Here is a 21,369-nt window from a genome sequence, read left to right on the forward strand (position 1 = left end):
AATGCTTGCATTAAACCCTTAAAATTATGCAAAAATCTGTCTGTTGTTCTGAGCATTATCTTGACACACCACAAAAGAACTCCCACTTCACACACTTTATATCACACAACTGAAGGACACTGACAGCTTACTGAAACAGGAGAGGTGAACAGAAAGAAAGATATAGAGAGATGGAGAGAGGAATAGCAATGGTATTTTCTCTGGGCCATGTAGGACCATCTGTGTGGTGTGTAGTGTTACTCTTACTTATTTTCTCATTATTAATCTGTCATGCTCTGTACAATAATGTGCCTGTCATAGGGAGCAAGAAGGGTAGGATAGTACAACCAACATTAATACAAAAGCAGGATAAGGGTGGCTTACTGAGTCTTCCTGGTAGGGCTGTGTTGTTTTTGCAAATGTTTTCTTGCAGCACTATTCAAATGGTACATTACTGAAATGTTGGAAAGGAAGATAAATACAGAGATTTGCAGTTAGCCATATGATAGGAATATAAAATGTCATGAAATAAGAATTTCCTACAGCTGTAATTAAATCCATGACACTATGCAAAAATATCAGTTGACAGACGTGAATTATCTCAACACAATACATAGGATCAAACTAATTCCAAGACCACAAACCAAACAGTAAAATGGTCTTCCAGTAAGATGAGGGTAATCCAAATAAAATCCGCAAAATGTGAAGAAGCTGCTTTTAATCAAGAAGTGAGTAATAAAACATACAAAATGAGTGCCTTCATCCCTGCTTATTCAGGAACTTCATCAGACAAGTACAAACACTCATTGCAACCATTAAAAATAAGCCAAAAAACCTCCACGTGTTCATACACCCTGTTCCTAAATTTCCTCTTGGTCTTACCCATGTAAAAACAAAGGCAATCTGAACACAGTGCACAATACACCACTCTCTCCATGTCGCATGAAAATCTACCCTTTAACCTAATCTCCACTTTATTAATCCTCACACAACCCCATTCTAGCATGTAGGAGCAATATGAACAAGACCCACATTTCTTCATAACACCCTGCTGTTGGACTCTGACATTAGATTCTAAAATACCTTTCAAATTGCTCCCTTTCTGATGCACTATATTGGGTTTTTCACCTACACAGTCTCTAATTTCCTTATCATTAATTAAAATTGTCCAATTCTTAAATAAAATATCAGCAATCTGATGACTATTTCTATTAAAGGTCATAATGAAAGCAGACTGAAAATGTCCATTACTATCCCTCTTCCCATCATTAACATCAAAATATGTGTTGTCTTGCTGTATGAAATCCGATGTGGAGACATCAGCTCTGGAAATGGACCAAGGTCCACCCAGAATAGGGAGAAAGTGTTCCCTTTCATACTTATTCACAACCTCTATCATAACTTCATTCACTAAATTCATTGAGTAACCTCTTTCAGTGAACATTCTTTTCAAGACCTCACATTCGTCCAAAAATGTCTCAAAAATGCTTACCATCCAGGCTGGTCTAACAAATTGCCCTTTAACTACTGTCCTTTTCTGTTTATAAGGATGGGCGCTATCATTGTTTAAAAAACTATTGGAATATGTTTCCCTCCTAACAAATTTGAGACATAAATACCTTATTGCAAGTGTCTTTCATAAGTCATACATCTAGATAAGAAGTCTCCTTATTATTTATAGTATATATAAAATATAAGAAAGAAGTTGTGTTATTGATGTACTCTAGAAAACCACCACTCTCCCTTTCAGGGCCCTTCCAGGAAAGAAAGATGTCATCCAAGAAATGAGTATACATTTGGCAGTAATCTCAGCTCCAGATCATCCATTCTATCCCATACCAGCCTTCCTACTGCCCAGCACTATCCCCTCTCATCTCCCATTATTCTCCCTCCAGACCTCTCTCTAACCAAAACCTACTACAAATTTACAAACCTAAGTCTAAATTTGGATGCAACATGTACAGCTATCACCACACTATTGCCTGGAATAGGCTCCCACTAGAAATCAGGACCCTTACACATCCTAACAATTTAAGACAGCCACCAAAGAGCACTTTAAAAGTCACTTGTCCTGCCCTACACTCTCCCTCCTTAACATTCCCTACTTCTCATACCTTAATCTACTTTCTGCCCTTAACTCACTCTTCTCACTAGCTCTCTCTAATCATCCTTGACTACTCTTTCTACTGTCTTCTAAAATCTATTAAACAAATTGCCTCAGAGAAACATGCTATTGTAATTGTCTTGCCTTCATGCAACTACATCATGATAAAACTGGGTTTTTTTAACCACTTACCTCAAAAACTATACTCATCTTAATGACATATTTCTTTTTATATATCTTTAAATAGTTATGCTATACTCCTGATTATTGACACTGTATAACATTGTATTGCTACTTAATGCCTTATAATAATCCTGTAACATTTCTGTTTAATGCTAATTTATAATGAAAATTGTATAATATGCTGGAGCTTTTCTCTGCGGGCCTGTGCTGAAAAAGGGCTCTTTAGCTCCGTCGGACAATCCCGGTCAACAAATGTAAAATAAATAAATAAAATAATCAAATAGGGAAAACAATATAAATTTTTTTCTCCCACTGTATCATCACAATATTTACATAAAGCCCCCCCCCATCCTGACCCCATTGCTACCCCTTCAACTTGTAAAAAAAAGTTCCTTCTCAATAAAATAAAGTTATTAGCTAGTAGCAATTCAGTTAACTGCTCATAAGTATTAATCAGAGTCTGTGGGAGCACCATATCAAATAAGTATTCACAAAACCATTCAACACCCAATCCATGGGGTATAACTCTATATAGATCTTTAATATCAATTATAATAAATATACCTTGATCATCGTATTTAATGGAATTCATCCTTGTAAGGAAATCCCATGAGTCCCTACATAGATTACATTCACTTATTACAAGATCTTTCAACTTGATGCCAAGAAACTTAGCTAAAGGATATGTAATTGACCCCTTGCATCCACAATGGGGTGCATGGGTGGTTGTAAAAGGTCTTGATGATTTTGGGTAGCCCAAAAATCACTGGAATTCTCGGATGGGTCATATTTGAAAATGTTAAGAAATAACAAAGGTATTACAATTATGAAACTGGATAAGGGGATGGTATTGCAATCATTAATACCATTGATTATAATAGTAAAATGAGAGAAATTTTGTTAAGGAATTCTTATGTGAGATCTTCATTGAATGAATTGAATGGGGCTTATAGGAAGGTGAAAGGGTACTTGCAAGATTTGTTTATAGAAGGAAGTATTTCTGTTGATGAATATAATTTCATGTGCATCCATGTCCAGACTGAGAATAGTGAGAATCTAGTCCTCACCCTCTGAACTGTTATCACTGTCACCTGTATCAGCTGCCTTGGTCAGTGCTGGATGTGACATCATTTTTGCAATATAACACAGGACTTTTCCAACCCTGCCAATTGGGACACTCAATCCCCTGTCTATAATACCCTCCACCATCCCTATCACCTCCTGTTGGGTGACTAAATCACCACTTCAAGTGCTATTGCTCCTGGAAGGTATCACTCCATAAGCAGACAGGGCAGAGCTATCTGATGCAGGAGGGGCATGTGCAGAAGCAGTTATGGTGGCATCACTGACATTCTATGACCCAGATGTGCTGGGTGTTTGTGCTGCCCGTGGAGGTGCCACTGTAGCCACCTGTGTAGGTATGGTGGGATGAACCCCAGTGGTTGGTCTAACTCCCTGTGCTGATGGTCATTTTGTTTTCAGATGCAGTGTATTAAAAAAAAATAAAAGGAGAGATAAAGGGTGGGGAGAGGCAAAAAAGATAATTAAATCAATAGTATCTCACATTACTTAATTATTTCAATACAGAAAACAATATGAGAAATATATAAGTGCACCTTGGCCATATCTAGACATGATGGGAAGGTATGAATGTGTCATAAAATCAATCACAATGGCATGATATGACTAATAGGATCATGTATTTCACTGTGGCATATCAGATGTCTGCTTTCTAACATAATAATTGCATTTTCAAATATTGAACTGTTAATGTCATGCAATATTAAAGTTAAAAATACCTTATAAATAGTAGCCTGTAAAAAATCAAATATCTCTTTCTGGGTATTAAACCTACACACAGTCTGATGTATTCCTTGCCTAATGTAGTAATCAAGAGCTATTGAAGCAGACATGCAGGCTTGATATTAAAGTTATGGTATGCCTGGTCATGATGATATACAGTGGTGGACTATGAATACTTCTGCACCTTGCAATCAGAACAAATGGTTTTCTGCTATTGCTGCTAAAGCTGTACAGTAGAAAAGGAATAAAAATATATATAAAATCATAATGAGTAACTGCATTGGTTGGGTAATTAATGCCATATCATAGACAGGTTATGGGTCAGTATATATATATATATATATATATATATATATATATATATATATATATATATATATATATATACACAACTGAGATTTGTTTGCCATCTTAAATTCATCCTCCTATCAGATAAGAAAGTCCCTGTTGTGCCTCTTCATGTCATTGTAGGTTTGACAACATTGCTTCCCAGTGCGTGGGATGCCATTTGCACTGAGGACAGTTTGGTCAAGCTATTCCAAGCCTCAGCCTTATAATGAGACCTTGTATATTCCTCTCTTCAGCAACTTCTGGCTGTATTGATTCATGATGAGCACCACAAAAATCCTAGACTCCTCATATCCCTGCTTTTGATCTGTAAATGGCACACCATGTCTGCCTTTGCTAACGATGTCTGCAGAAGTCAAGCTAAAAATATGCGTCTGAACTGGTGCACAGTTCAGATCTCACATGTAATAGTTTGTGCATAAAAATGCACAGCCTTACCAACTGCATTTACAAAATTGAAAGCACAGCAATGACTTTCCAGACACACTGGTACTGAGTACATCAATAAGCTCGGAAGGTGTTAAAAATGGCAGTGAGATTTGCCCATGTCAGATCCTCAGACTATTCAGATATGTTCTAATGTTAAAGCATGATATGGTTTATGTTGCTGGTTGTGATAATGGTGGTTGTTTGGAAGAAAAATGGTATGAGTTGTGATATATTGTCATATTGGGAGTTAGACACTAACAAGATTTAGTAGTGCTACATGGGAAATGAACCTGAGAGAAAAAAAGGGATAAAATGTTAAACATTGCTCATTAACTGCCACTGCCATAAGATAATTTACTTGTTAACATCATAATTAGAGGTATACTAATTTAAGATTAAATATAGAAAGACTTAAGAGATGCCTGTATGCCTGTGACTTTATTTAGTCCTGAGTAAGACATGGTGGGTTAAGTTACATACATACTTCATAACAAATACTGTCATAGGCACATACTTATGATAAGTGAGAACTCAATAATTAGAACAAAAATATTATACACATTATACCTGTGTATGTACATTGTACATTGTTGTCATGTTTAACATAATTTACACACATTATGCTGGGCTTCTATAGCAAGCAGTGATGATACATTTATTGCAATGAACATAGTTAGGATACTCATGTACATTTACTGTGACATTCCTAATCAAAATGTTGTGACAAATGTCATTCTGACCCCCTCTGTAAAAAGTACCTGTCAGCTAGATTCGAGCACTGCACAGCTGTCTTTGGTCTTTATGATCACTGTAGTTACATTTTGTGCCCCAGGGGAAGTTACCTGACAGGTTGAATGCATTCATTGAGTACTATACAGAGTTTTATCCAGAGTGCTCATGGCGACACACTACTGCTGGGCTTGTTTGCACTACAGGAGGTGGCCTAAATTAAAATTTTCACTTTTTTCCTTAGGCAGTGAACCATAATTATACAATGCCAGGCTGAGCACAAATGTAAAAAGCATTAAAAAAAATGACAGAGAAAAAAAGCTGACAGGTACATTAATTCAATGAGTGAGTATACCTAGCAATGACCCGAGCAAGAAGTACATTCAAGTAACGCATTCAGCCTTCTCATATCTCCTTGCAACATCAGAAATGTCTTTTGTGTCCCACATTATTATACTTGTAGTTAATGACAAATAATGTGAAATTGGCAGGAAACACCTCACATGCTGCTAGCAATAGTGAAACTAGCTGAGTTTTAAACAACATAGTGATCTAAGAAAATGTGTTTAAATATGTATTTAGACCACCTCACCTCTGTAATATTATCAATTAACTGGATTTGAACCCTGAATCAACTGTCTTATTTCTCCCAAGTCACTTCAGTTATACCTTGTGTCACAGGGATAGTTAGCTGAGAGCTCCAATTTATTCACTAAGTACTATTTATTCACTAAGTACTTACACGAGTGCATAGATCATCCTATCCCTTACAGAACCAAGATGCTATCCTCCAAAAAAAGGAAGCCAATCTGGTGGTCTTCTTCCATAAACAAACTCTACAACAGTAGAAAGAAACTGTTGGTTGCAAAAAAGAGTAAAATCGCATGATTGGAGGGACTCCCTGGTCAACCTCAGTAAGAAGCTGAGATCCCTCATAAAATCCTCCATAGCTAGTTATGAAAACAAAATCGCTACTGATTCTAAAGACAACACAAAGTATTCTATAGCTATGTCAGGAATCTCAATGGTAACACTCAAATCTGCTCTGAGTTATAGCACAATGGCACTAAATATACAGAACCAACTGATATTGCCAACATCCTGGCAGATAGGTTCAGTGCTAACTTTACCCCCCTCAAACCCCCTAAAGGGCCCATCTCTATACCGGAAGAATGCAAAGTTCCTGTAATCATTGCAGCACAGGTAAAAACCTCACACTCCAAAGCCAAGAACACAGCATCCATGGGACCTGACAACATCCCAGGCTGCATTCTACATGAACTACAGAATGAACTGGCACCCCACCTAAGTACCATGTTCAATCATAGCCTCACCTCAGGCTTTGTGCCTATTGAATGGCGCACTGCAACAGTTATCCCACTCCACAAAGGGGGAGCCATGACAGACCCCTGGAACTACTGCCCCATTAGCCTAATGAGCCTGGTCTGCAAGGCCATGGAACGTATCATCATGAAACTCATAAACAAAGACATTGGTAATCTCCAAACTCTGGAACCCACACAGTTCAGGTTTATAAAAGGCAGATCATGTCTCCAAAACCTGATAGACTTCTTTGAAACAGTCACCAAAGTAAGGTGGTTCACACAGCCTATCTAGATCTCGCCAAGGCTTTCGACACCACCCCCCACTCTGGAATTATAGATAAACTCATTAAACTAGGTATAAATCCCTATGTCACAAGATGGGTTGCCAACTAACTTACTGACAGAACCCACACTGTGAATATAGCAGAATCCAAATCTGACTTCAGACCAGTGACAAGTGGTGTACCACAGGGTTCAGTCCTGGGTCCTCTCCTGTTTGGTATCTACTTCTCTGAAGTACAGGCTAACACAGAAGGTCTTTGGCTAGCTAAGTTTGCAGATGACTGCAAACTAGGAGCAATAATAAAACTCCTAACGATGTGGACATCCTACAAAAGGGCCTCACTGTGACAGATGCCTGGTGTCAAAACCATGGCTTCAAGCTCAATGCCAAAAAGTGCATTGTCATCCCATTTGGAAAAAACTCTGTACCCATGAACTATCACATAGGCAGTAGTCTACTTAACACTGAAATTGTGATGAGACCTTGGGACACAGGTGGACAGTAGTTTCTCCTTTGATAATCACATTGACACAGAGGTCAGGAAATCCTTCTACATGGCACACCTCATCACAAAAGGTTTCTCATCCTGAAAAAAAGAAGTCATTGTTCCCCTCTACTCATCACTCATTAGACCCATTATGGAGTACAATGCCCCTTTTGGTATGTACCTCACAAGACATCTACAACAACTGGAAAGACCGCAGAAATACCTCACAAAGAGGATTACTGGCCTCAAACAGATGCCCTATGCAGACCGTCTCAAAAAACTCCAGCTTTACTCCGTTGCATATCGCCTACTCAGAGGCGATCTCTGCCTAACATACAAAGCTATGTCAAACCCAGAGCTGTTGGACATGATCCACTTAAAGAAATCCCAATCCCTCCAAGCTACATGCTCTAGGGACCTAAACCTTGTCACCACAATAAACAGAACATGCTGGAGGGATAGATTCCTGTCTCAGAGACTTCCCATATTCTGGAACAGACTACCTAGCTATGTCAAACAGAGTTCCTCATTAGCACTCTTCAAGGAAAATATTGATGAGTGGATGGGAAATATGAAATTCACCCCAGGGATCACTTCTGTGGCTCTGCTTGACAGGGGCACAGGAAAATCATTATCTTGGGTGGCGAAAGCCAGGGTACCTTTTTGGCTAGGTTTATATAGGCTCTAGGGCCAATAGCCTAGTACCTACCTATGAACCTATACAGAGTGCTGACAGTCACATACCAGTGCTCAGCTCAATTGCACTACAGAAGACAGCCTAAATTAAATTCTTCACTTTTTTCCTTAAGAAGTGAACCATGTTTGCAAACTACCTAGAAGAGAGCAAATTCAAAAGGCTTTAGCAAAAAAAAAAAAAAAAAAAGCTGACAGAGAAAATATGCTGATAGGAAAGCTTAATTAAAGCATAGGATATACCTAGCAATGGCCTGAGGAAGAAGAGCATTGCAGTGACACATTCATCCTTCTCACATCACATTGACAAATCACAAATTTAATTTCTGGCACAAATTATCAGAAGTGTAGACAACAGCTCACGTTAGCAATACTGAGAATAGTTGAGTTTTAAACAACATGATGATATCATAAAATGTGCGTGACTATGTATTTAGATTCCCTACCATAAAATTATCTGTTAACTGGATTGGAACCCTGTATTAGCTTTCCTTTTTTTTATAAGCTGACTGCATTTTCACCTTGTACCACAGACAAAGCTACCTGAGAGGTGCATTTTCTTCACTGAGTACTATCCAGGGTGCTGATGGCCACACACTGGCAACAGGCTTGTTTGCAACACAGAAGGCAGCCCAAATTAAAATTTTCACTTTTTCCTTAGTCAATAAACTGTAGTTCACTGCTAGGGACTGCTTCCAGTACAGAGTGCACAATGTGAAATGGTGTACAAACAATGAAGATAAAAGAAAAAAAATAAAGGTACTGAAATAGAGGAAACATTATGAAACAAGTAGTTAAAATATATAGTTCTAATATTTCCTCAACTTTGTTAGGTTTCAACACAAACATGTGCTCATTAAATTTCATTTCTGTTTACTCAAGCACTGCCATCTGTTGATTAGAACACCAGGACACCAGGGCATTCATAAGACACAGCTCAGTTTCTTATCACTATGTACTACATACATTATACTGTGAAGATAAAAAGAGGTTACCTATACTCAATATGTGACATTGAATCAATTGGCATACAGGCGCAACAAAACCAATCCCTTACCATTGACCCGTGTAACTTGCAGTTAGATATGTAGATAACTGCGATAGTGGCAACAGGGAAGGTTGTTTCCTCACAGAATATAAAATTAAAAAAAAATTAACATGAATTTGAGCACTGCATCTCTATATTTTGTGAACATCATTCCCATATTTATGCTTCTCTGATAATACAGCTGTATGCTTTACCTTGCAGTTGATATGTGCCTCAATGAGGAATCTAGTTCCTTAATGCAATAGAAGACACAGTTGTATTCAGAGTCAGGATCTTTTGTCATAAACAATTCATATAAATGTTAGGAATGCTGCTCTCCTAAATTTATCAGTGGTAGTCAGAAAAGTTCTTGTAAGTCCCTTCTCCCTGACACAAGTTTCATACGTGCAAATTATAGAAGACTGTCTGTGAAAAACTGATTGATACTGCAGTTAGATTAATCATTCACACTTGCAAGCACTTAGCAGGTAGCACTTCTCAGTGCTCTTCCTTGCAGAGATAGGGCATGTGCATCCAGTCATATAGGTCCTTATGCCATGTTTACATTCACTGCACTTAATGCAGATTTTAGAATTCAAGAATGCTAATGAGTTCACATCTCATTTCCATATTCACAGTGCTCTCAGGGCTAAATCTGCATTATATAAAGGTAATTGTGTAGGTAAGGCAATTGCATCATGGTAGGGGAGACTGTTTATCCAGACAGCTGCATGATACTAATTACTTGAAAAACATGTTTCTAGTGTTGCAACTAACTTGATGAAAAGGTAACTTGCTGTTTTTCATCAAATGCTGTATTTCAACCTTACTGATATATTGCATTTCACAATAAACCCATAGCTTTAGTGTATGCATTGCCTGTCCTTTGCTGGTGGCATAGACATGTTTATCTGTTATTGTGCACATTGGAAATGTTTGTGAAGAATGTAACATGACATTATGGAACATTTTCTATGTCCATCTGACAGTTATTGCAGAAGAATGTTGTATCACTTATTAGCGAGGTCAGGGGGTTGACTTTTTGCAGCCCACAATATGATAAGCCTGTGATACATAACTAACTGCTTTCCACACAAGTGGACATCCAAGAACACTTTTAGCCATCTGTAATGGAAATGTGTATATTGCTTTGATTGATGTTGCAATGTACTACTCACTACACAGCTGTTGTCCTCCTTACTTAACCTATGCACTTCCTTTTCATTTCCTATACTTTTTTTGTTGGGGGGCTGTATTTACTTCTGTGTACTAATATGGAGCTTTATTTTTTTTAAATCATTTTGTACATGAAGTATACATACATTCATACATACATATTCGTTTTGTTAACAATCACTTGTGTCTGCATTGTTTATCATGCATTTCTTTTATTGTTCAATTTGTACAGGGTTTTGTTACCTAAGACAACTGCACACTGTAAAATGCCATACAGTGCTGCAGAGAATGATGTTATCATCCAGGTAGTAAGTCCACATGGCTCTTTCCTTTTTGAAAGAGGTAGAGGTGACAAGTACTCATGCAACTATATTTGTGGGCAGATGTTCAGCTGTGTAAATGGTGTCACAGCCCTTGTAAATACATATTAGTAAACCTGACATAGGGCCACTGTCATAATAATGTACATTATATGTAGGACATGTGAAACTAGACAGGAACATATGGCTGCAGGGGGGCAGGGGGCAGCTAATCAACAACCAGTGACTGAAACTGAGGAGTTTCTGTCAACTTTCAGAGATCACCAACACCTCAGTACAGAATTGTTGATGTTTATTTTGACATGGAGGACACCACCAATTTGTATACTGCAGAACTTTCAAGTATGCAGCATAATTCAATCATTAGCACTCTCTTCTATGGTGTTAGGTTTTTCCTCATGTATTTCCTCCAAACAACACCCTGAGTTGGGAGAAGAATGTTGAGTTTTATTGCTTGTTGGTAATTTTGGGCTTAATTTCACTTACATAGAGGCTGTAATGATCTGTGGAATACATTGTGAAGGTTTTGTCATGTTTAGATGCATTTACACTGCTAAATGAATGTTTGTCACTAGTTTTTAATAAGTTTCCCGCCAAAATGTTAAGAGAGACAATCTGAGATGTGGGCTGTCTCATGCACAGTGTTCATGAGTTACTTCAGAAGCTTCAGCTCACAGAATTCTCACAGAGAAACTGAAAGCAGTTAGTATAACCTTTGACATAGTTATCACACTGACACACCACAGATTCAGGAAAATACTCTATTCATAAAATATGTCAGTTATAATGTTTTGTTTCATAACCAGTCAAAATATCTGAAGATTTAATGGCAAGCTGTTATTCAATTTGTTTCTCTTTCTGAAAAGAAGTAAGAGGCTGTAATGGTCTGTGGAATACATTGTGAAGGTTTTGTCATGTTTACATGCATTTACACTACTAAATGAATGTTTGTCACTAGTTTTTAATAAGTTTCCCAAAATGTTAAGAGAGACAATCTGAGATGTGGGCTGTCTCATGCACAGTGTCCATGAACTACTTCAAAAGCTTCAACTCACAGAATTCTCACAGAGAAACTGAAAGCAGTTAGTATAATCTTTGACATAGTTATCACACTGACACACCACAGATTCAGGAAAAATACTCTATTCATAAAATATGCCAGTTATAATGAGTCTAAATGATGTAGTTTCTTGTAGTAAGTAAATGTCCTATTTTAGAAGGCATAGAAAATGAAACATTTATTTAAATGTTTTTGAAAATCTACTTAACAGCAGCATAATAATCTGTGTTAAAAAAATTGTGTTCCAAACATATACTTTACTATAACTCATTTAATTCATCTGATTGACAAGCATAAATAATCTTATAACTCTATTCTGGAAGAAATGTCATGTGATATATTTTAAAGCAGTAGGTTAGCATGATTGTAAAATCTGGTTACTAAAATGTGTTAGCTGTGCATTATTTTGTATAAAGCAGACAGATTTATTCTAGGGACAGCAAGTAGGATAGTGCTCAACAAAGACACAACTCAGTGAGATCAGATATATATATATATATGTGTGTGTGTGTGTGTGTGTGTGTGTGTGTGTGTGTGTGTGTATGTATGTGTATGTGTGTGTGTAAGTGTGATGGCTTTTTTTTTATATAATAATGCAAGTGTTTCTGAGAATCTGCATAACTATCCAATATGATTTATAATAATTTCTATGAATACAATATTTTACTCTATTGACAAAATGAATGTTTGCCACAAGTTTTAATAAGTTTCCCACCAAAATGTTAAGGGAGACAATCTGGGATGTGGGCTGTCTCATGCACAGTGTCCATGAACTACTTCAAAAGCTTCAACTCACAGAATTCTCACAGAGAAACTGAAAGCAGTTAGTATAACCTCTGACCTAGTTATCATACTGACACACCACAGGTTCAGGAAAAATACTCTATTCATAAAATGTCAGTTATAATGAGTTTAAATGATGTAGTTTCTTGTAGTAAGTAAATGTCTTATTTTAGAAGGCATAGAAAATGAAACATTTATTTAAATGTTTTTGAAAATCTACTTAACAGCAGCATAATAATCTGTGTTAAAAACTTCTGTTCCAAACATATACTTTATTATAATTCATTTAATTCATCTGATTGACAAGCATAAACAATTTTATAATTCTATTCTGGAAGAAATGTCATGTGATATATTTTAAAGCAGTAGGTTAGCATGATTGTAAAATCTGGTTACTAAAATGTGTTTGCTGTGCATTATTTTCTATAAAGCAGACAGATTTATATTAGGGACAGCAAGTAGGATAGTGCTCAACAAGGACATAACTCAGTGAGATCATATATATATATATATATATATATATATATATATATATGTGTGTGTGTGTGTGTGTGTGTGTGTGTGTGTGTATGTATGTGTGTGTGTGTGTCTGTGTGTATGTGTGTGATGGCTTTTTTTTTTAATAATGCAAGTGTTTCTGAGAATTTGCATAACTATGCAATATGATTTATAATAATTTTTATGAATACAATATTCTACTCTATTGACAATAATGAGTTTAAGTAAATGCTCATATACAAACAATTCAAGATTTTTTTTTTGGAAGTTGTTAATAGTATTCACATGACAGAAAATAGATGCATCTTAATATATGTAATGTCTGAATCATATTAGCCAAATTTTTTGATTTAAATGAATGTTAGAACCTAATTTTCTCTCCTCTTGATTTCTAACATCAAGATTATTTGAATGCTATTTGAATACAAGTGTTATATATTACATAGATCTATATAGTAGTATGAACAGTTTTAACAAAACCAAAAGTTTATTTTAGTTTATATGATGCTGTTTTACCAAATGTGTAGTTTTGTCTTGATAGATAATTGAATTGAAAACTGTTAACCTCAGTTAAATATAAATAGTATTAAATTGATAAGGTGGTAGCTGAGGTACTGCTGCTTAGGGTAGGGGGTTAACTTGAGTAGTAAATACTACTCTAAGTTGGAGTTTTCAACTCCAGGCTGGATGCAAGGTTTAATCCTTACATTATTTTCACTTGTTCATTGTTATATGTATATAGTTTTGACATCCACAATATATTTTGTACACTCATTGTCACTACAAACAAAATTGAATCCTATACAAAATCCCATAAGAGATTTAATAAATACAGCTATATTTAAAGGTACACCTAAAAGAGGAGATGTAACATTATTTATCTTGTTATTTGTTATTTGATCATAAGATTCTTGAGTTTTAAAAATGCCAAATGACATCTTTAAAAGGAATTTCTTTAAACATTAATGGATTGAATAATCCGTGTAAAAGGGCAAGCCTAATAAGATACATTAATTTACACAAGGCCAATCTAGTCTTCCTGCAAGAAACCCATCTCTTGAAAAAAGATATTGATAAACTAGCCACTAATAAGTATACAGTATTGGTTAGTTCAGAGCACACTCAGAAAAAAAGAGGAGTGGCTATTTTATGGAATAAAAGTATGCCCATTCCTAAAACCATTAAGTCTTTTCAGGATGACAAAGGAATGTTTTGTATGGTTACAATACAAATTAATGGGAAGACTTACACTTTAATTAATGTATATTGGATACCTGGAATTGGTATTAATACAGTGAAACATCATATTGATAAGATCATATCATTCTCTATAGGGGATATTATTTTAGCTGGTGATTTTAATTGTATACTACATGAAAGTGATACTACCACTATAAGGAAAAGAAGAATTACATCTAATGCAAAACATTTAAATGATTTTGCTAATTCTTATCATTTGAATGATATTAATAATCAGATAGATTCAAAATCATTACCATACACCTTTTTTTCTAACAGATACAAAATTTATTCAAAAATAGATAGGGTCTTTATTTCTAACCAGATGGTAACAGATTTAATTAATTCCAAAATCATTCCATGTCCTATATCTGATCATAACTCAGTTGTTTTTGAATTCATGATAAAAAATACTCATAATGTTCAGATCAAAAGGATACCAGCATACTTAACTCAGCTAAAAGACTATAAAGAATATATACTTTCAGAAGTACAACATTTTCTAGACATAAATAATACTCCTGAAGTCTCCATTGTCTTTGTTTGGGATGCCTTAAAATCATATCTATATGGACAAAGTATCAGATGGTATAATAATAAAAGGAAATCTTGGGATAAGGAATTGCTAGATATTCAAAGTAAATTAGACTCTTATAAACATAATAATAAAGAAAATATTATGGACAAGAAAGTTATTGAAGAAATAAACAAACTAAATGAGAAATACAAAGAAATTTTAACTCATAAAGTTAAAATAACTTTAGAGAAATACAAGTTTTTGTCTTATTCAATAAGCCCCAAATACTTACATAGACTTAAAAATAAAACAAAATGATTGAATAAACAAAACCATATCAAAGAAATCTTTTCTCTAAGGAAAAAGAAGAATGTTTCTAGTATACCAGAAATACTGGATGAATTTAGAAATCACTTTCACAAGATTAACCATAACAACATTAACATGGAACCTAAGGATAAAATAAAGGAGTTTATAACCACAAACATGAATAAAAGCTTAATAAACAACAGATTAAACTATTGGACAAGAGTATTTCATATACAGAAGTTATTACACAAATAAATGAGCTTAAATCAAACAAAGCACCGGGTAATGATGGTATTATACCAGAGATATATAAAATCCTTTCTAAAACTACATATTCATTAATACATAAGGTTTTTATTTTGGCCCAAACTGAGTTAATAACCCCCCAATCTTGGCAATATACATTTATTTCACCAATTTTAAAACCTAATAAAGATCCAACTAGATGTTCTTCATATCGACCCATCTCATTACTTAATGTTGATTATAAAATGTTTATGAGTATTTTTGCTGATAAATTGAAGACAATCATCCCCGGCATTATAGATATAGATCAGACGGACTTCATTGTAAATAGAAATACTTTTGATAATATAAGAAGAACTTTAACATTAATTGATTTTGCAAATAGGAAAAAGAAAGATTTAACACTTATTAGTCTTGATATAGGTTCAGCATTTGATTCAGTAAGTTGGGACTATCTGTTTACCTTACTGAAATGCACAAACTTCTCTGATGCATTTGTAAATTTAATTGAGCATTTATACAAAGGAACGCTGGCTTATATTAAGGTAGGAACATATGTTTCACAAAACTTACCCATTCTTAAAGGTACAAAGCAAGGATGTCCACTTTCTCCACTATTATTCACTTTAGTAATGGAGCCTTGGGCTAATTTGATTAGAAACAGTACTGACATAGAGGGTTTTGAAATAGAAGAAAATACAACATCAAACATTCAACTTTTTGCAGATGATGTTCTAATTACATCAGCAGGATCTAATTCTTCTATGCAGTCTTTATTTGATAAAATGATGAATTTTAAAAGTATTTCTGGTTTAATATTCAATGAAGAAAAACTAAAATACTACCTATATATACACGAAAAAATATTCTCATTAGTGATTTTACTAAATATGTACCCAATTCAGGTCAGATAACTTATTTAGGTATAATACTATCTAAAGATATTAAATCTATTATATATAATAACTATAATACCTGTTTTCTTAATATACAAAATCTTTTTAATACCTGGAATAATATGTTTTTACTATGGAGGAGAGACTTACAATTATTAAAATGATAATATTCCCCAAGATTTTATACTTAATACAATCAATAATACTTTCACCTACAAAAATAATTATCAAGAAACTGAATACACTAATGTTAAATTTCTTATGGGCACCTAATAGACCTAGGATTGCATTAAAGAAACATACTAATAGCTGGTCTCAAGGGGTATTTCTTTTCCAGACTTTAATTTATATATTATCTCTTCTATTATAAAAGTTATTACTTTATTAATAGATCAGTCATATATCAAAATGGAAAGATTATTGGGAGCTAATTAGTATGCACTTCATGAAAATCTCCTTAACACATAAAAATATGATTGTAAATAACTCCATGTTGTGGTTGCTAAAGGAATTTTGTTCTTCACCTATTACACCTAAACATATGGTTTGTTACCCATTAAATATTATTATTAGTTATCGTAACTTTATATTCATGCACCCTAAGTATAGGGAATGGAATTTTATTGTATTCCCTATAATGTATACTCAGGGTATGCTTATGTCATCTACTTCTGAAGGAGCTCATTTAGCTATAGATAATGATCTAAAGTACTGGTATCAGCTGATATCTGATAATAAAGTTAAAAATCTAGATTTCTTAAAACAAGAATTTGATCTAAGAGAAACTTGCTGGTTAGAGGTTCAGATCTTTAGACAACATCTCATTGATAGAATAGATCTAATGTCTATAACAGTTAAAGAATCTATTCCAAAACTGATTGATTACTTGATATTAAATTTACAGCATAAAGTTTCTGATAAAGGTAAACTTTCATATATACATAAAATTATCAGACAAGAAACTTTTTACAGTGTAGATTCATACTGGAATTATTTCACCTCTATTAATGGGGACCCACCAACTCAACAAGATAAACAATATATATTGGAATCTGCTTATAGAACTACATCTTCCATTGTCTGGAGACTTTATACATGGAAATTTTTACATAGATCTTTTTATACACCTTTGATGATGAATAAAATAAATAATAAAGATAATCTATGTAAGAGATGTAATGTAGAAATTAATGCTGACTGGGCTCATATGTTTTATGACTGTATGAAGTTGAAAGAATACTGGAAGTCAATTAATGAATTTTTGCAAGCTCTTTTTACAGATAATTTCATTATTTCTAAGTCTCTTATATTATTCAACACACCTGTACCTCAATGTGTTAAAAGATTAAGCTTCCCTTGTTATGGTCTATCCTAGCAGTGGCCAGGAAAATAATAACTAGAAATTGGATTTCAGATACACCTCCTTCATTCAATGAATTTAAAAATGTTATGAATATAATGTGCCATATGGAAATAAGCACAATTAGAATGAGAACAACTAGAAAAACATCATATTATATTGTATGGGATAATTTACAAAATTTGTTAAAAAATTCTAATTTCAATAGCACGGTATTTTAGTTTAATTAATTGATCTGATTGTAGTGGATGTCTTTGTAAATACTTTAGTTGTTTTGTTGAATATTATAATAATACCTATTTTTAATTACTTGTATAAAATTGTTATGATATTTCTCTTATATGTTAAAACAATAAACCTGTTTTGAAAAAAAAAAAAGACATGGAGGCTAATCAGCTACTAATAAAATTTGCCAAAGACTCACATCTGAAAAAAAAAAGGACACAATTTAGAAAGCCTACTGGAGCACAATAAAAGGACTAATACTAGGTTACAAGAGATGTTCAGATGTGAGGGTTGTCCCTACTGTAAACATATAGACATAGGTCAAACATTCATGGTTAGACAACAAAAATATAAGTTAAACAAGAAACTTAACTGTAATTCTGAATTAGTAGTTTATTTAGCCCAATGCCAACAATGCCCGGCTTTTTATGTCAGGAAGTCCGATAGGAAATTAAAAGGGCAGCTATATGAACATATATACAGCATCAAGAGGGCTAGAACAGAAAATGCTCTGGCTAAGCACATAGAATTTGAGAACCACAGTTTTAAATTTAGAGGTATTGATCAAGTTGAACCTGGTAACAGAGGGGGTCCTTTTTCTCTGTTTTTGGAGAAATTAGAGCTGATATGACAAATCAAACTGAATGCATTTACACATCCAGGCTTGAATGAAACTTGCTGTATCACCTGTTTATTAAAACTTAAAAGCTTGCTAAGATAAACAGATCAAACTTTATTTTTTAAGGAACATTTTAACAAGGAATGTATGTTGTTTTATATGTTGTCACTATTCTTCTGTAAATGTGTGCACCCTTTGTTGTTTTAAACTAGCACATTTTTTAAACCAGTGCACTTATTTATAGGATTCTTTAAGAACAAGGGAATGCAAGAAAGATTCAGAATGCATAACTTCAGCATTTAAATGCAGTTAAAAAGCCGAGCTAGATTATAGGTCAATAACACATCAGATGACAAGTTTGAATTGTTATAAAAGAAGATTTGTACTTTAAATCTATTTATTCTGATGAAGTTTTGTATGATACTTGAACAAAAGGCCCTTCAATAAATTTGTGGACACTACTATTCTTCAGTGGAGCCTTTCTGTTGTTCATCTGTGTATTAGAATATCTCCTAGAGCATCAAAATCCCTCTAACCTCCCTTTATTTGTATTGATTACATTCACTTTTCCTATCTACTGTTTTTAAACAAGAAACAGCTTTAGTAAATAATGATTTATGACATAGGTAATTATATATTTATATAAATGAAAACAAACTATATTGACATATTTTCAGTTGCAAATGTTATATATCAGTTATAATCTATCCAGTCATTGTCAGTTAAACATTATAGATTCCTGCCTTCCATTAATCCTCATTCCGCTTCCAGAACATTATACTGCATGTATTTTCCCTCAATTCCCATGTTTTTTTTTTGTAATTTACTCCTAACATTTTCTAAAGTTCCCACTTTCGGTTGTTTTATCTCTGCTACAATATTCACTACTTCTAGTACAGTTTGTTTAGACTTTCATTTCCATTTTCTAGTAATTACTTTTTTGGCAGCCACCAGAAATAAATTCAGAAAGACCTTAATATGTCTAGGTGATTCCTATTCTGCATTATAGCTCAAACAATCATTTTCTTTGCTCACCCAGTATTTCTGTTAGTGTAGTCTAAAATTAATTTTTATAGTCTGCCAGCAATTAAACTCCCCAAAAATATATTTCCAATTACCTCTTTCTTTCACATCACGCCTCCAGGATTTGTAATGCACCTGAGGAAAAATTCTTTGGAGTCTGCTTTAGGTATAAAAATGCCTATGCAAACACTTCCAAGCAAAGATCCTAAATCTTCTAGACTTTGTTGCATATTAGGGAGCCGTACATATACCCCCCAGGGTTTCTTTGTGAATTCCTTATCCAGTTTCTCTTCCCAATCCTTTCTAACCTTTTCTGATTGATTTCTGTAGTTATTATACAATATTTTATATGCCCTACTAATTATCCTTTTAAAACATTATTAGTTTTACATTTTACTAGAAACTCTGCCATTATTGGTCTTTTGCTTAGGATTCCCTTATTTCTTTCTCTTTGCATATACTCTGATATCAATCCTTGACAGAAAAGGCAATCTGTAGCCTACAGTCCAATTTAATTCTTGGCTTCTTCCCATTTTATTACCTCTCCCTGTCTAATTATTTTCTCCCAATACCTTGGTCCCTTTGGCAATTTTCTCCAGTAAATTCCAGTCCCAACATGCCTATTTTTTGAACCCCTAATTGCAATCACCCCTTCACAGAATCTTTTTTTCCCCATTCCCATGTTGGCTTAGTTCTTAGAATACTTTCTGTTACTTTATTGTTATTCTTCTTAAGAATCTGCATCCAAAATGCCAGTCTCTCCTTCTTTCCTGAGCTTTCCCCATTTCATCATGATCACTTTTCACTCTGAATCATAGCGTTCTGCTTCTGCTATTTATAGGAGACTTAACTGTGTTTTTCTGAAATACCTCTTAAAATCAGGTAGCCCCAAAACACCTTGTTGTATTTGAATGATCAAGTTATCCCACTTGACCCCCCCCCAGATAATACCCTTCAAATTTTAAATTTATTAATTGATAGCCACAACTTCTCCTCTGGTTGATAAACATATGATTCATCTGTATATAAAAATAAAGGGACTAAAAACATTTTCATTGCTTGTATCTTGCTATTCATATCCATAAAACAGAGCTTCCCGTTTCTCAGTTTTTGTATTATCTTTTCTTTAGTCTCTTCCCACATATCCTTATCTTCCATGACAGAATCCTTTCTTAATCCTACTCCAAAGTACTTCATTTTATCATGCCCCATAAATATGGGTATTGCTGAACTAATATGTGTGTGGATACATAGCTTACAGCTATTACCTTTGTTTTATATTCATTAATTTTTTACCCACAAAAGACTTGAAACTGTCTCAGAATGTTCCACAACAATCAAATATCCTTTTCTGGTTTTATCAGGTATAAAATAATATAATCTGCAAATAAAGCTAACTTTTCTGGACTACCATACCAATTATGTACTTGAGTTTCTTTTTCCTTATTTTCTTTGCCAATGGTTCTAAATATAATGAAAATAACAATGGGGAAAGAATACACTCCTGCCTACTCCCTCTGCTCAAACAGAACTTATCAGAATAGAGAGGAATCCCCCCACTTTAATTTTCGCCTCCAATCCCGCATATATCCTCCTAAGCAACCTTATACTTTTATCAGGGGAATGGAAATGCTGCTTTACATATAAAATCCCAGCTTTCTCTGTTGAATGCTTTTTCTGCATCAAGATCCACCAACAATATTGGTAA

Source organism: Protopterus annectens, chromosome 3.part0 (assembly GCF_019279795.1).
Source record: "Protopterus annectens isolate FY-2018-M chromosome 3.part0, PAN1.0, whole genome shotgun sequence".
Lineage (NCBI taxonomy): Eukaryota > Metazoa > Chordata > Ceratodontiformes > Protopteridae > Protopterus > Protopterus annectens.